General features: G+C 36.6%; 1 pseudogene across 1 annotated transcript; it reads left to right on the top strand.

Moving 5' to 3' along the window:
* The first annotated feature begins 1,028 nt into the window (after nucleotides 1-1,028).
* Nucleotides 1,029-1,812, top strand: LOC149388408 (small ribosomal subunit protein uS10m-like; annotated as a pseudogene). The gene is made up of 2 exons (XR_016300704.1): nucleotides 1,029-1,228; nucleotides 1,318-1,812. The product of XR_016300704.1 is annotated as a small ribosomal subunit protein uS10m-like (transcript).
* The last annotated feature ends 8,887 nt before the right edge of the window (nucleotides 1,813-10,699 follow it).

The following is a 10,699-nucleotide window of genomic DNA, read 5'->3' on the forward strand; positions in this document are numbered from 1 at the left end:
GAGGAGTTCCAAGAAATAGTGAAAACCGATCACTCGAAACATTGGAAGCACATTCCGAGACCAAGGACAAAGACGATTAGTAAAAGCCTTGATGATTGTGGGATGAAATAACACGGAAGGCTAAGTAGGCAAATCAAAACAATAAACACGAGAATGGAAAAGCTCGTATCCTCAAAGAAAGTTAACCAGTTAGCATATAAGAATAAAAATACAAGCTTTTTCTACTCAAAGCAAATAAGCAATAAAAGCATAATAACATATCCAAAATAATTGATGACAATGCAGTTTGGCATACCCGAATGGAAGAGACCACAAAGGCAATCACAAAAGCATATCGGAAATCTTTCACTCCGAATATTCGGAGAAAGAGTTGACTAATGGATCTCAAATAAGTTCCATGATTACTTCATGCTTCATCGACGCAATAGGAAGGAGAATTCTCAAATGACGAAATTGAAACGGCCCTATTTGAAATGCATCCGTCAAAAGCATTGGGCCCGGATTTTTTTTTTTGAAACAAATGTTCTTGGCATTAAATACGTTTATACGTCGAAGGCATTGGACTCGAAATTGTTAAAGCTAATTGAGTCACTACCATAAAAAAAAATTATAAAAATTATAAAAATCAGCCAATAAATTAAAATAGTACTATTTTAGCTAAATAAATTTCCAGGTCAAATAAATTCCAATAAAAATTAAGAAAATTAACAGACTAATAGTATTTGTAGGTTTCTTTTCTACAATAAGAGTGATTTCAAAACATATCCAAAATGTTTTTCAAATATTTAAGACCTTCAGTATACGTACAGTTTTCACTTTGCAATTTTCAATATATATTATATAGTTTCATAATACAAATTTCAATATTTATACATAAGTATAATGATAATACATAATGGAAAAAAAATTATTTTGGATATAAAACTATTAAACGCTATTTTTTGTGATAACTTTTGGAAACCCTGTATGACGGGTAATTTCCACATAAAAGAATGCATCTATTACTCTTAAACTCATAAAACGATCGTCGTTTTACCTTTGTATCATAAAAAATTAGGGTTTAAGCGACTGTTTCCAGTCTCAGACCTTCGAACCGGAAGAAAAAAATGGCTTCTTTATTCAGATCACCCTTAAAGGTGAGATCAACCTCAATCGCGCAAAAATCGAATCTCATTTTCTCCAAATTTTCGTCATCATCTCCGTCGGAGACCGTCTCTCAAGCTTCTCAGTTAAGCCAGTTTCGAACGAATCGTATAATTTTTTTTTATTTTTTTGGGTAACTTTCTCTTACATTTCTTCCGCTTCGTCATTGTTTAGGGTTTCACCCTCGCTGAAAAACATAGAGTCGTTCACTCCGTTTCACCGCCTCAACTCACCGCCGGGGACGAAATCCAAGGGCTTCATTGTGAAGACAACGCTAAAGATCTCCGTCGTTTTCCGGTCCCTCGATCGCAAGGTCTCCAAGGACCAATCCGCGTTCGTGCTGCCTCATGACGGTGGAGTTACGGCGACGCCGGCGAAGATGACGATAGCACTATCGACGTTCGACCCTCCGGTCTTCGAACGTGAGTTCGAGGGGAAGAGGATTCGCTTGCCTACGACGCGACAGCTATTCACTGTTCTCCGATCGCCTCACGTCCACAAGAAGAGTCCAGAGAGCAGTTCGAGATCAGAACAAGGAAACAGTTGTTGGTTATTCAAACCACGGAGAAGAATGAATGGAAAAGCAAGCTCTTTTGGTTGAAAAATGGACGTCAATTCTTGAACTGAATTGAATTGTGCCTTTTCGAAGTTGCCTTGTCTTTCAAGGTACTTAAACCTCGGTCTTTTAATCACCTAGCATTTGAAAGTCTGTTCGAATGCAGTGCGAATTCTAAGTAGAGTTGATTTTATTGATAAATTCTGTTCTTTCGGAAGTACATTTTAGAATGAAAGTGAAACATAGTTGAATAGCAGATATGATTGATTCTTCATGTCTGTGAAATCATGTCTTTCCTTGTTATGAGATATTTCCCTTGTCTCAGTGTTTTCGGAGGAGCTAATTTTACAAGGTGTTTTAAGTTACTTATTAGATGCTCGTCTCTAATTGGTGAATATTTTACGCTTCTCTTGTCGATCTTGGATTTTATCTTAAGTGGTGTAATCATCTGTAGGCATTTTGACTAAATCATCAGCAGTGGATATCTTTTTCTCTAGAATTTGTATATTATAACGTAGGAATCTGTGCAAATTTAGTGCTTCGTAACTGGTTGTCTATGTGATTTTTCCATTTCTCGAATAGTATTGATCTTATTTTATTGCATCTTTAAAAGTGTTTTCCTCAATTGCTTTTTTTTTTTTTACACTCTGGTAGGTTAATGTGACTTGCCTCGTAGTTGTGCAAGGCCGGCCGATTATGCCATACAATAACGAAGGTTTCAGAGCTTGAGTTGGAATTTGAAATTAGAATGATTTACCACATTCTTAAGCCATCATTCTCTTTGTATCTTCGATTTGACTTTTTTTTTAAATAATAGCTACGCAAATATGCACTGTGTTTGCACTCCAATTTGATTTTTTTCTTTCTTTCTTTTTTTTCGCATCTTGTGACGTGTTAGTTTCTGCAACGGTTCTCTTAGTAATGAATGCACTATTGTGTCAAAAGAGATTTTGATGGCGATAGGTAAACAAAAGGAGAAGCGAGGAGAAGGTATGGAAGGTATTTGCACTCCTTTGATTCGGAACTTAGCAGATATACTTTGCTATCAGTGCGTTTGAGAACTTTGAGATTAATGAAATGCAAACTTATACTTGGTTATAATGCATTTCTCTTTTCTGTGGTTAAAATAGTATCACTTTATTTAAGTAAGACTTGAAGTCGTCTTTCCTGTGAGATATCTACAAGGCTCAAAGATTTTAAGTTTTGAACCTTTAGAGTTGTATAGAATATGTCCCAAGCTTTTCAGCTCAGGTAAAACTTGGCGTTGTAGCTCCTTGCCCTTTTGATAATTTTGTACGAGTTATATGGGACATGTGATATTGCAATAGAATGAAAGAGAAGAGAAAAATAGATCACCGCGATCATTTGAGAAAGTAAAGTTATTGGCCATTTCAAAAAAAAGAAAATTGTTTGACAATTTTTTAGCATCTTTCCTTGCCTCACAACTCTTTGGGAAGAAGGTGTCTAATAAGCTTAATTTCACGAAATAAATATCCTTTTTGTACATTTCATGCTATGTGTACTTTTGGCAAGTTTTGCAGCCCGAAAACTAGTTTCTGGCGTTGATCGTACCTGCCAATCAGACGGTCAAAATTTGGTAAATCAATTACTAATAAAAGAAAAAGAAAGAACCGGACAACTCTTTTCTTAATGTTCGATAAAAGAGCAGTTTTTGGAACAATTATGTACAGATAGAGAAGTTTGAGAGACATGTCGGAGCTAATGTCAGGGATACACCTATAGATAAGTTTGAGAGACATATCGAGGCTAGTGTTGAGGATAAAATTATAGTGAAGTTTGAGGGACATATTAGGGCTAGTGTAAAGGGCAAGCACTCATTCACCAAATGTGCATAGTCCACATAATCAAGATCTCGGAATCATTAAGGACCTTATCTATACGATTCTTGAAGTTGTCGTGATCAACAATTCAAACACGATATATATATATATATATATATATATATATATATATATATGCCCGTGCGCAAAAGATGAAACACGACGTACGTGATGTTGGACAATTTGTTTATGTATTCTTGCTATATTCATGTAATTTTACTACGTCGAGTTGTAGAAGGAAGAGTTACGATTTGGCAAAGGCGATGTGCAAACTCTTTTTTTAAAAGGTAATGTTTCTATAAAAGTAAGGTGCACAAAAAAAAGACAAATAAAAGTGTTTATTTTAGTTACAAAACATAAAGAAAATGGCGATAAAAATATTTAATGTTTACGGGTTGTATAACTTATATATCCATTGTTTAAAAATTGCGGGATAAATACTCAATATCGATTTCTTGTCTTTCCGTTGATACTAGTGGTGTTAATTTGGATAGAATGACACGTGTCAACATTTGGAAATTTTTATGACTTAAAAAATTAATATTTAAACACACTATTAAAAATAACACACCTCTCTCATATACACACTAATTTGATGAATTTAGACATTCAGCTCAGTTGGGTCATAAATAAAGAGAAATTAACTTGAATAATCATGATGCTCTAATTCAAAACACTATACTATGTAAATAATTATATAAACTAGCTAAGAAAACATAAGTATTAAAATAAATGCAATTATTTGAAAAATCATCACACGTTTTTTTTAATCAATACATCAATTCATTCATTTTCATAAATACAATTATTTGAATTTGATTTTTTTTTTTTATAATTTTTTGTTTATATATTTAGAATTTGAAATATAAACAAAATTATTCAAAATCTTGAAGTGGCTATAAAACATTTAGTGTTCAAAAGCTTTAAACTAATGGAGATGTATAAAACATTTAGAATTCAAAAGGTTTAAGCCTCGCCTTCAAAAAAAAAAAAAAAGGTTTAAGCCTTAAACATTTAAGGAGGGAGGGAGAGATTTTTTTTAACATTTTTTAAAATATTATTTTTTAATATATAATTAAAATAAAAATTAATTAATTAATTTTTTTAATTTATCAAAATTACCCGAGTTAACACCCCTGATATTAATGGAGAGACAAAAAGCGATATTGAGTAATCTGTAATTTTTAACTAATAAGTATAAATAATACAAACACGTATAAATATTAAGTATTTTCCTGTCTTTTATCCAAAAAAAATGAAAGAAAACAATGCTATTTATTTCGTTAAGGATCTACACGGCGTCGTTTTAAGACGTTAGTAAAGGGAAACTTGATAAAGCATGTGATTTGAAAACCAAACCATGTTTTGGTTCCCTTAGGAAAACCAAGCATCTCACCTTGTAAAAAGTCCAAATTACCCTTAAATGAATTTTTTTTTCAAAATCAATCCTTCACTTACTCAATCCCCTTCCCTTCCCGTCCCTCACGTGTGGTTTTTCCCTTTTCAATTCTGAAACAAAAATATAAACGCATAGCACTCCCTCCCATTCAAAACCCCAAAAAAAAAAAGAAACCGAGCCCTCTTCTCTCAGTTTCCTTCGTCGTCAGTTCCCTTCCTCGTCAGTTCTCCGTCGTCAGTTCTCCCCGTCGTCACCACTCGTCATTTCGGTCCTTCGTCGCCAGTCCAGCATCCTCGGGAACCAACAGAGCCCTCCAGCCGAGTCGCGAACCAACCGAGCCCTCTCTCGCGAACCAACCGAGCCCTCGTCGCCAGTCCAGCCGAGTCGCGAACCAGACGAAAATGGTGAGTTTGTTTTGAGTCCCATTGTTTTAGGGTTTGTTAATGGTTTCATAATTATTTAGAGGTTTCTTCGGTTATGACTTTTTAGGGTTGTTTAGAATATGTTTCGGAGATTTTGGGTTCGATGGTTTGAAGTTTCGATGAATTTTTGGTGATCTTAATTGTTTTGATATGAAATATTGGGTATTATCGGTGTGAAAGTTTGGGATGTAGTTTTTTTTAGAATTTCGGATTTTTTGGCTGTGAAGTTCATAGAGGTTTGAAGGGATTTATGAAGATTTAAGTTTGCGTTGGATTTTTGGCTATGGATTTATTTTTGAATTTTTTTTTCAGAGTTTTCAGTTAGGTTATGTGAAGGATTTCATAGTTTATAGTTAGTTTTTGTAAATGATTTCAGAGTTTTCAGGTATTATATGGAATGGATTTCAGAGTTTTCAGTTAGGTTATGTAAAGATTTCAGAGTTTTCAGGTATTTTTTGTAAATGATTTCAGAGTTTTCTGTTAGTTTATGGAATGGATTTCAGAGTTTTCAGTTAGGTTATGTATAGATTTCAGAGTTTTCAGGTATTTTTTGTAAATGATTTCAGAGTTTTCTGATAGTTTATGGAATGGATTTCAGAGTTTTCAGTTAGGTTATGTAAAGATTTCAGAGTTTTCAGGTATTATTTGTAAATGATTTCAGAGTTTATAGTTATGTTTTGTAATGGATTTCAGAGTTTTCAGTTATGTTTTGTAATGGATTTCATAGTTTTCAGTTAGTTTATGTAATGAATTTCAGAGTTTTCAGTTAGGTTATGTAAAGGATTTCAGAGTTTTCAGTTATCTTTTGTAAATGATTTCAGAGTTTTCAGTTAATTTTTTTTTATGGATTTCAGAGTTTTAAGTTATTTTTTGTAATGGATTTCAGAGTTTTCAGTTATGTTTTGTAATGGATTTCAGAGTTTTCAGTTAGTTTATGTAATGATTTTCAAAGTTTTCAGTTAGTTTATGTAAAAGACTTCAGAGTTTTCAGTTATCTTTTTTTATGGATTTCAGAGTTTTCAGTTAGTTTATGTACAGGATTTCAGAGTTTCAGTAAGTTTTCTGTGATTGATTCTTTATTTCGAACTTTTCTCATTTTTTTGTAGGCACCGAAGTATGAATTGTTAGTTTCCATCTGTAAGGAGTACAGTGGTCAAATAAGTTTCAGAGGCAGCGGGTACTTGAAGGAAATAAGCACACGATTTATGGTATTCGGATTACATGCTAGGTTGAAGGACACACAATTTAGTTGGATCGATTCCCCTTCCGTTATGGGTTTCAACTTTAATGGTGTGATTATAGACCAACTTCTCCAACGACGCATCCAGCAAAGGTGTCAGGATGTAATTTACTTTGGTATCGGTAAGAATCCTATCCGTTTCGGAAGAAACGAGTTTGCTTTGACGACCGGACTAAAGTTTAGTACGCTTCCATCAACGGGAGAATTCAAGAAGCACTTTTCAAGCTACCGTCTGTTGAAGACGTATTAGCCTGACCCCTAACACCTTGATGACAACGACAAAAAAAAAAAACTTCACAAGCCACCGTCTGTTGCTGAGTTAGAGGCAGTTTTTCTGAAATGCACGAACAAAGACGACGCCTACAAGCTCGGCCTTTGTTTGATTGTGGAAGGCGTGATGCGTGGAAAGGATAGTTGACAAGGTATTTGGGAGGAGTTGTTGAGTATGGTTGATGAGCTCCCATACTTTATGGCGTTTCCGTGGGGCCACGTTAGTTGGGCTGCCACTCTCGAGGGGTTGCTAGCGACGGACCCAAAACACCTGCGTAGCTTATACGAGAATCGAGGTAAGAAGCAGAAGAAGGTTCAAGACGCAAAGTATGTGGTCCAAGGGTTTCTCCCTGCGGTTCAATTTTGGGCGTACGAGGCCATAGAGTTTGTCGGTGTAGAGTATGGCAAGAAATTGAGCGAGAATAGCATTCCGAGAATGCTCAAATGGGTGAGCATGAAACAAGCAAGACAGAAGGGGTTCACAAAAAAGTTAATCCGACAAAGCGTATGTTTTCTAACTTCTTTTCTTCGAAGATTTTATGTACATTTTCAGCTTCATTTCGACGTTTTACAACTATTATGTATGATTAATTTCGAAGTTTTGTTTTATAGGTGGAGGCAACACCGACGCTTGAGTCTACCGATGGTGAGAAGAAGTATCTCTCCATACTCGAGAGACACCCATCTAGTATACCAGAATATCCGGGTTACAGTTCTGTTGTAGCGCACAAGAAGTCTGCGTACATGAACGAAGAGGGCGTTGGCCCACCACCTGGAGATGAGAAGTTTTCAATGCTAGAACGGTGTTTGACCGATGTGGAGCATAATGTTAAGAAAATGTGTAGGGAGCAGAAGCTCATGAGGAAGCAAATCATGAGGTGGCAAAAAGACACGACTGAGAAACTCAATTATTTGGTAAGTGTCGTCCCGGGAAGCGCTACACAGGAAGAGAGGTATCCACCGGAGCAGTATCCACGGCGGAGGTCACCATCTCCACATGGTAATCTGTCTCAACTGTGTATTTCGTAGTTTTTAATTGTATTTTGTTACTGGTTTCGGAGTTTTATGGCTTTTGTTATATACTGTTTCGAAGATTAGTTATTAATTCTTGGTGTTTTGTTACATAATTTTGGGCAGTGGAGAATGATGAAGGTTTATTATTTGACCCTGACGAAGCTGTCAATATTCATGATGAAACTTTGGACCCTCCGGATGATGATGATATCGGTAATGGTGAAGAAGAAGATGGTGAGGAAGACGCCGATGAAGATGATGACAACGATGGAGATGATGACGAGGAAGACGATGATGGTGAGGACGATGAAGATGAAGACGATGACAACGATGGAGATAATGACAAGGAAGACGATGACGGTGAGGACGATGAAGATGAAGATGAAGGGATGGAAAGTACCATGGCAGCCCCCGAGACGGCAAGCACAGTGGCTGCCCCCGAGACGGAAACCACCGTGGCAGCCCCCGAGACGGCAAGCACCGTGGCAGCCCCCGAGACGGCATCCACCGTGGCAGCCCCCGTTGACGACGACGACGACTTCGTCAACCCTCCGGCGAAAGAAACGGCGAGAACTGTGGCAGCCCCCAAGACGGCAACGTATGTGGCAGCCCCCGACGACGACGACTTCGTCAACCCTCCGGCGAAAGAGACGGCGAGAACTGTGGCAGCCCCCAAGACGGGAACCTCTGTGGCAGCCCCCGATGACGACGACGACGACTTCGTCAACCCTCCGGCGAAAGAATCTGTCCGCGTCTATGGTAAGTTCTCAATTTTCAAACTGTTTTGCCTATATTTCATGGTTTATGTGTTTTTTAATTATTTTATGTTGAATTGTGTAGTTTCGAAGAGAAAGAGCAAGCGGCCCATAAAGCATGATGATTACACTCCGTTGAACACAGCCAAACTTAAAAGTCTGAAAAGGGGGTGATGAAAATTACTTTGATACTGTTGGAGACTAGTTTTTTGGATGAAAATTGGGTTTGTAATGTTTCTTGATAATTACTTTGGTAGTTTTGGAGAGGGTCCCTTTGGAGACTAGTTTTTTGGATGATATTTTGGTTTGTAACCCGAAATGTCTGAAATCCTTGACAAAAAATAACTGAAATGTCTGAAATCAAGCACATAAACTAAATGAAAACTCTGAAATCAAATAAAAAAATAACTGAAATGTCTGAAATCAAGCACATAAAATAACTGAAAACTCCGAAATCAAACACATAAAATAACTGAAATGTCTGAAATCAAGCACATAAACTAACTGAAAACTCCGAAATCAAACACATAAAATAACTGAAATGTCTGAAATTAATCACATAAACTAACTGAAAACTCTGAAATCAAACACATAAAATAACTGAAATATCTGAAATCCATTATAAAAATTAGCTGAAAACTCTGAAATCAAACACATAAAATAACTGAAATGTCTGAAATCAAACACATAAAATAACTGAAATATCTGAAATCAAACACCAGCTTTGCACTTGACTACCCACCGACTCCTGCTTGTTTCGAAGACCCTATACTGAAAGCTCTTTCTCATTGCAAGCATGGCAACTTTAGTTTTCAAATCAAACTTATTATCAAAAATTTGCCCAACACATATGTCCGAAGAACTACCAGTGGATGAAGGCGTACTTACATTTTCCTCCGAATTGGGAATTGAAACATGTGCATCCCATAATTTTGACTTCTTATGAGGCGTCGCCGATACTGGCTCTGACATGGGAATATCATTATCATTCATAACCGGATCATCCTCACAATAGAATCCGCTTGCATCAAAATCTTCCTCATCATCGCCATCTTCATCTTCCTCATCATCACCATCCTTACCTTCCTCATCACCCTCTTCATCGCATGGCGCCTGAAAATCATTCACCTCGACGCTAATACCTAAGCATGCTACCTGAGAATTTGGGGTTGGTGAAACTGCCCTGCTTGGAGTTGTATCAAGAGCTGCATATACAATGTTTCTTTTCACGGGGGTTACGCATAAGGAAATCCTCAGCTTGGATTGACCAGAATTCTCTAACATAAATGCCGTCACACTAGCGTCCGATGCCAAAATGAGAGGAGGCATTGGTCTTCCAGCCCAAACATACGCAGCTTCAAGTTTCAAATCGTATAACGACTCGTCGACACAAAAAGCTTCGTACATAGCGATTAATAGCTCCGCCCGAGATATGTCTTTCGCGAGTGCACGGAGTTCGAATCGTGATTCATTAGTATATTCCCATTTTGTACCTTTGTTCACCCAAGTACCATCAAATAAACAACATATATTAACGTTTGAACCTGTTAAGAAGTTAAAAAGTATACATTAGCAGTCAAATCTGTACAGGTTAAAAAGTTCGAAATGAAATCGAAATAACAGCTATAAACTTCGAAATTACAGACAACAATTTCGAACTTTTTCTGGATCCAACATGACGAACTCAAACTCTTTTTCTCAGTAAATCAAACATCTCTCTTACAAAATATCATCGAATTAGGGATCGAAACTTACCCATTTTTCTTCTCTCAACTGTTTAACTACATAGAAGGCCCAAAAAATTTGAGTTTAAACAAAATCTTTTCTGGGAATCGAAATCTTCGAAATGAAATCGAAATAACAACTATAAACTTCGAAATTACAGACAACAATTTCGAACTTTTTCTGGATCCAACATGACGAACTCAAACTCTTTTTTTTTTTTCAGGAAATCAAACAAATCTCTTACAAAATATCATCGAATTAGGGATCGAAACTTACCCATTTATCTTCGGGGTTTGCCGTGCGTCGGGGTTTGCGACGATGGGCGTGCGTGGAG

Source organism: Urtica dioica, chromosome 8 (genome assembly GCF_054948205.1).
Source record: "Urtica dioica subsp. dioica isolate 48M chromosome 8, U.dioica_male_clone48M_v1_H2, whole genome shotgun sequence".
NCBI classification, from domain to species: Eukaryota; Viridiplantae; Streptophyta; class Magnoliopsida; order Rosales; family Urticaceae; genus Urtica; species Urtica dioica.